We start from the raw sequence: 7310 nt of genomic DNA, 5'->3' as shown, positions 1-7310 counted from the left end.
ATCTGAAACGCACTGTAATCTAGAAATGAAGGGCACATCTGTGATCCAGATCTTGAGGCTGGAAGACTCAGGCTTTTGATCCAGATCTTAAGGTGGGAAGACACATCTTACATCTAGACTGCACCTTCTGCTGGAAGCCTGTCTAAGGACATGGAAGAAGGACGGTTTTGCTCTTTGCCTGCTTGCCCTTACCTTGCTAGCACACCTATTTCTTCACTAGCACTGGAGCCTGCTTCTTTGGGATTCTAGTATACACAGACGATGAACTGGAACATCCAGCCTTGTGGGACTGAGCAACTACTAGACTCTTGGACTTTCCATTCACAGTCAGCCATTACTGGATTCATTAGATTGCAGTTTGTAAGTCATTTCAATAAATACATACATATAGAAATTCATTCCATGAGTGCTGTGACTCTAGAGAACCCTGACTGACCAATACAGAGAATTACATTAATTAGCCTGGTTAACTAACTATCTCCTAACTAGTCAGGAATGGAATCAGGTTTTCTCATTCTAGTTTTGGTTTGTATCATTTGGACATTGTAGCAACTTACCTTTAGCAACCAACTACTTCCACACTGTGGTGGTTTGAATGGGTTTGGCCCCAATAGACTCATGTGTTCCAAAGTGTGGCCATAGGGAGTGGAACTTTTAGGAGGCCTTATTGGAGTAGATGTGGCCATGTTGGAGGAAGTGTGTCACTATATAGGCAGGCTTTGAGGCCGCTATGCTCATGCTCCTCCCAGTAAGAATTCCAATCCCCCCCCCCCGCCGGCTGCCTGGCAAAGACAGTCTCCTCCTGGCTGCCTCAGATCAAGATGTACAATTCTTGGCTCTTCCAGCCCCACGTCTGCCTGCATGCTGCCTTGTTTCTCACCGTGACAAACCTCTGAACTGTAAGCCAGCCCCGATTAAATGTTTTCCTTTATAAGAGTTGCCTTGGTCATGGTGTCTCTTCACATCAATAAAACCCTAAGACGCATACATTTCAGAAAAATGATCCAACAAAATGATTCAGTGGGTTACACCACTTGATAAGTCTGATGTCCCTAAATTTGATGCCCAGAACACATATGATACAAGAAGAAAACTGACTCCGGAAAGCTGTGCCCTGACCTCTATACATAAATACACACAGTAAGTAATAAAGTAAATAAATACATAAATTTACATAAATAAATACATAGATGTTTTTAAAAAGAATACCCATAATGGGGCCAGCAAGATGGCTCAGTGGGCTAAGGAGCACGTCATGCAATCAAATGATCTAAGATCAATCCATCCCTTGAACCCAGGTAAAGTTAAAAGAAACATCCATGTCATGATACACATATTTGCACACATACACATCCTGCACACACACAAAGATTAATATTGAAATAATACATTTGAAAAACTAAAATAACTATAATGCAAATAAACAATAACTTATATTAGGTTTGACGTCAACACTTGAGTCTTAGTAAACATGTTTCAGTGAACGAATTCATTTTACAAAGAGTGTGAGTTGATTTAACCACTTTGGAAAACTCTATCAGTGTTTACTGCAATTGAACATACACACTGTCTATAAACCAAGAATCCCACTCCCCACTACAACTCTAAATGAAAATGTGAACGAATGTGTGGAAACCAAAAAGACACAGTGTGAATGCACTGTGGATACACTCGTAATCTCAGGAGGCTGAAACAGGAGAACTGTGAGCTTGACGTCAGCCTGGCTGGGCTACGCAGTGACTTTAAGGCCAGGTTGGGCTACATGAAAAAGAAATGGTTGTGGATAGAGGTGGAATTTCATAGTAGCATTGAAAGAGTTGAAAATTGAATGAACCAATTTTTTTCCTAATCATTGGTGTGATGGTTTGTATATGCTTGGCCCAGGGAGTGGCACTATTAGGAAGTGTAGCCTTTTTAGAGTAGGTGTGTCACCATGAGTGTGGCTTTAATATCCTTGTCCTAGCTGCCTGGAAGTCAGTATTTTTCCTAGCAGTCTCCAGATGAAGATGTAGAACTCTCAGCTCCTCTTGCACCTTGCCTGCCTGGATGCTGCCATGTTCCTGATAGTGGACTGAACCTCTGAACCTATAAGCCAGTTTCAATTAAATGTTCTTATAGCAGTTGTCTTGATCATGGTGTCTGTTCACAGCAGTAAAAATCTAACTAAGACAGAAATTGGTACCAGGGCCTGGGGTATTGCTGTGATAGGCCTGCCCACGCTTTTCTTTAGAAGAATGTGAATTTAGGGATTTTAGAAATTAGTGGAATGCTTTAAGTGGGGCTTAATAATTCATCCTACTTAGAATATGGAAAAGTTTGTTGCTGAGAGTGATTTAAACTGTTCAGACATGGTCCAAGAGGTTTCAACAGAGAAACATTTTATGATGTGGCCTACAGGCTGTTTTTGGAGTATTTTGGCGAAGAATGTGGCTGCTCTTTGCACTTGTCTGAAGAGTCTACCCGAGGCTAAGGTAAAGAGATTCATATTAATTACATTGTCAAAGGAAGTCTCAAAAAATCCCAGCAGAGACTTTGTTCTCCAGTTAAGACTCATGAAGAGCATTTTGAAAAAGCATAGCAAGCTTAGAAAGGAAAAATATAAAATATATGGTTCAGGTATTAAAGGGGCACCAGGGAGGGAAATGGAGCTGAATCCTGTGTTCAAGGAGATTACGTGAATTAAGGGAGTGATCTTGGGGCAAGATCCAACCCAGCTAAATTTAGGTCCAGGCATGTGGTACACACCTTTAATCCCAGAACACAGGTATGCCAATCTCTTGTTCAAGGTGGGAGCAGGCAGGCTTGGTGCAGGAGGAGCTGAGAGTGAATCTTCCTCTGGAGGCTGCTAAGACAAAGGTACTCAAGCCCACACCCACAATGACACACCTACTCCAACAAGGCTACGCTTCCTAATAGTGTCACTCCCTGGGCCGAGCATCTACAAACCATCACAATTAGTGAAATTCTTAGAATAAAATTTTACCAAAAAATACAAGGAACTGTCAGTACATACACTATGAATAAATTTTGGAAATAAGTTTTAAGCACAAGAAGCCAAGTCCGGAAAACCACATGTCATACAGTTGCAAAGTTCAAATAACTGCCAAATTAGTCTATGGTAAATGGCGTTAGAGTAGTGGTTACCTGGGTAACAAGGAATGGTAACTGGGGTGCAGTGTAATGTAAGTGTTGGGGACACTGATGATTTCTTGACCTTGAACTATAGCAAGGAATTTGGTTCTATATTGGGTAATATAGAATCAAGAATTCATAAAGTCATAGATAGGCAGGCCTCAAACTCTTCTCTGTGATCTGTTAAAATTCAATAGAAAAGTTTACAAAACTGAAAAACAATGAACTAAATTGACCCCTTTTATCTGTCCATGGACCCTTCCAAGGCCATCTCTCTCTAAGCCACTACCTTTGCCCCATGTCTGCCCTGACCTCAGTTCCTTTCCACATCCTTAGATGAAGAGGATCTTAGTCAGGTCTTACAGAAAACTGTTCCACCCGCCAATACCTTAATCCCCGGCTGTGCTCTGAAACTCGTGTGTATTCCCACCGTGATCCTGACACTAAACACAGCAAACGGGCCTAGAGGTGTTCTGTGTGCACCTGTCACCTCTGTGTGTGGTTTTTATTTTGTTTGTTTAAATCTGGCTTCACTGAAGGGGAGAGCGACCCCATAGGAAGACCAGCAGTCTCAACTAACCCAGACCCCAGGGAGCTCCCAGAGATGAGACACCAACCAGGAATATACATGGGTCAGTCTGAGGCCCCTGGCACAAATAGAGCAGAGGACTGCCTGGTCAGGCCTTGGTGGGAGAAAATGAGCTTAATTCTCAAGAGACTTGAGGCCTCAGGGAAGGGGGAAGCGGGGGGGGGGAGGAGGTCTGGGATGAGGAGCTGTAGGAGGGGGCACTGAAAAAGGGTCAAGACAGGAACGTAATAAATAAAATAATAACAATTGAAAAAATCTAGCTTTAATTCCCATCACTTTTTGAGAAGGGTCTTATCGTACCCGCTATGAACGCCTCATCGTCACAGTGAAGGCTTGCATCATTTACTTTGTTCCTTGTAGTTTCTTTTCTCTCCCGTTTTCTTCGTTCTTCTGCATTTACACTTCTGCAGCGGTGCTCATTCGTTCGGCTCCTGAAATGTGTCTAGTGCAAACTGGCAAGTGTTCAAGGTATAAAACATTAGATTTTCAGGTATTAATGGGAAGGAAAACCAGCACACCTCACATATTTATGTTAAGTACTTCGTAAAATGCTTCAGATAGGTTGGATTGAACAATATGTATCTTTTCTCCTTGAGCGTTTTGTTTGGTTTGGCTTGGTGTGTCTGGGGGATGCTTTATTTTGTTTTTCTCACGGCCTCTCACATCGTATCTTACGTTACCCTAAGATGTGCAACAATCCTTCTGTCCAGGCCTCCGGGTTGCAGACATTACAGGCGTGACCCCACCATGCCTGTAAACAATAAAGTTCTAAAGTTAATTTTGCTGCTTCTTTTCACCTTTGCACATCACTGCTAGAAAACGTGAGATTCCGTACTGACTCCCATTATACCTGTGAATATTATGAGACGGTCAGTTCTGCCTGCAGCAGCTATTTCTGCCTTGCTCTCGGTGCTCTCCTCGGGGTTGTGGGAACTCTGCCTTTGTAGGTTTCTTGTTGCCTCACTGCCTGCTCCTTCTCAGACAGCTCTTCTAATACCACCGTCTATTGTTCTCAAACTTCCTTATGCTTCAAAACCACCGAAGGGTGTTTGCAGCACATCATATTCCTGGGCCTTTTACGTAGATTCTGATTTAGGAAAACAAATGAGGGCCTAGAATTCCAGCCTCCTTTTCAGCGCTGTTTCTCAGTTTACACCATGCATTCATTGGCTGGCTTGTTTCTGCCCTTACTCACCTCATCCTTGCGTCCCGAAGGATGTAGCAGTAATGACAGACTGGCATTTCCACAACCCTCATCTTACAGCTTAGAGTCCTCTCATCCTGACGCTCTTCGACCTGTGCTGCTTCACCTGCTGCCACAAACACAGTTCCTGCAACACCAGAGGCCTTCGCTGCACTCAATCTTTCTGGCTCACTCTTCCATCTGCACTCCAGCTGTGCAAGCCAAAACCATCTTCCTCTTCCCACTGTCTATATCTAATCAGCTAGAAAATCCCAGTGCTTCTTCTTGACCAGACCATGCCCTCCTCATCCTTTTAGGTTAGGGTTTTAAACGCTTGAAATATTGAGTCAGTCAGTGATTGCAGGGACCATCTTGTACATTATAGGTTCCTCAGCAATTTCCTATCCTGACTCTCCTCAGGACCAGTTAGTACCCCCTAGAGGAGAGAACCCAAGGCCTCAGGATGCTTAGATTGTGGAACCAGAAGGAAGGAAGCTCTCTTACCACAACCCCATTAACCCCATAGAGACACAGCCTTATTTGAGGCACTGGCATCAGCCTAAGAGATTCAGAGTCATGGTTCATCCTTTATTCCACACTCCTTTTAAAAAAGTTTTACAGTTTTCATCAGGATAAAACACTGTAGCTAATCCAGCATGAAAAGGACACCATTTGTCTCCTCCTTGCCTCCTCCGGCTTTCTACTCTAACGATGCTGAGTGCCTTTGCAGCTTAATTAAGGATGGATGAAATTCATCAGAAGTGGTAACTGTAGCCAGTAAGTATGCGAGTAGCTTAGGAGATAAATGCAAAGCCTGTGGGATGTTTTAAATTTAGGATATGAGTAAGCGTGCACTTTGTGAAACATAGGCAGAATTGTGTTAAATATATGTAGTAAGTTAGTAAACTCTAAGGCATGCCAAAGTTAAAATAAATAGAAAATATGGTGGAACCGAGGGTCACTTGCAGTCAAAAACAGAAGAGAAAAACTATTATGAAAAATCACTGTATGTCTAAACTGACAATTTTGTCAGCCCTAATTTAGTCACATTTCTGGAGACACTTAAAATAGTCTCATATGTTGTCTACCCAATGCCAGGTATGAGTTCCCCCCTCTTCAAGTTGTTGGCCAGGGGGTGGAGGGGGGGTGGAGTGTCTTATAGATTTCCAAACCAACAAACCCATTTGGAATGCAGGGTGCAGTAAAACATTGAACTGCACCACTCCACAAGGTAGTTGACATTTGGGGCACAGTAAGGGAGGTTCCTGATTTTAGGCTTCTATGTACCTGGCCAGGGTCCTTCTGTTTAGAACACTGTCATCAGCACCGCCATTTCGAGGAGCCACATTGGACCTAACAGAGTTTCCCATGAAATCCCACTTTTAGATGAGGAGTTTTTGTGTTTGATAGCTATTGGTGAAGAGTCTGTTTTCTTCACGGATGCGTCTCCTGATTTTCTTCCACAAAAAGCCTCACACAGTAAATACTGACAGCACTAAATGTACCTGACTTTGGGTGAGAGGAACAGTGGGGAGAATTGGAGATAAGGGAGTGGAGTCTGTGTCTAGCTGTAGGCATGCCTTCCCTTAAGGTCTAATCCAATGGGGCAGGTCTGAGGCTAGCTGGGAGACCTCTACTAGGAAGGCAGACTCAGCTTAAGAACATGTTTTCTCTTCCCAGACTCCCAAAGCCCTGTGCAGTCCTAAGAGCAGAACCTTGGTTAGGTTTGGCTGGCCTGGCTGGGTCTGATGTGTTTTCTGAGGCCTGACTCAAAACTGTGTAACTATTTATTGTTCTTTTCCCTCTTTCTTCTTCAAATGCTAGCCAGAGCTCCCTAACTTAGTGTTAGACTTCCTTAGTCTTTTTCAGAAGCTCTACCTTCTGCCCTAAGGCTGCCCGCCCATGGTGGCTGACATGTTTATAGTCTCCATCTTCCTCTTCGGGGCAACTTTGAGATTAACAAATTGCCTGCCCTAGGTTTTTCTTCTTAAACTCTAATAAGTTATCCTTGAGCTTCTGTTTGAGTTTATTCTTTTATTAATAAAACTAAGATCCCCAGGAAGGGACTCAAAATCTTAGGTTATCACATGTTGACTCTGCAGGGACACCCCAAATCTTTGGGTAATGCTTGCCTCCTTTCTAATTCTTTAGCTGACAAAGAGAATGAACCCATTCCTGCACTCCTAGATGGCATCAGTGGAGGTGGAGTTGATCCAAACACATCAGATGCATCAAATTCTCAAAAACAAGAAACCATTGCATTCATAGCCTCATGGACTACATGTACAGTTCTAGGGTCCAGCCTCAAGTACCTGGCTGAAACTTTGTCCCCAAAACAAAAACTCACCGCACCTCAAAACCACAAAGTTTATGTCTCTTCTTTCCACCCCAAAAATGTAAAAGTTC

The sequence above is a fragment of the Rattus rattus genome, chromosome 5 (assembly GCF_011064425.1).
Source record: "Rattus rattus isolate New Zealand chromosome 5, Rrattus_CSIRO_v1, whole genome shotgun sequence".
NCBI lineage: Eukaryota > Metazoa > Chordata > Mammalia > Rodentia > Muridae > Rattus > Rattus rattus.
This window is presented reverse-complemented; position numbering follows the sequence as displayed.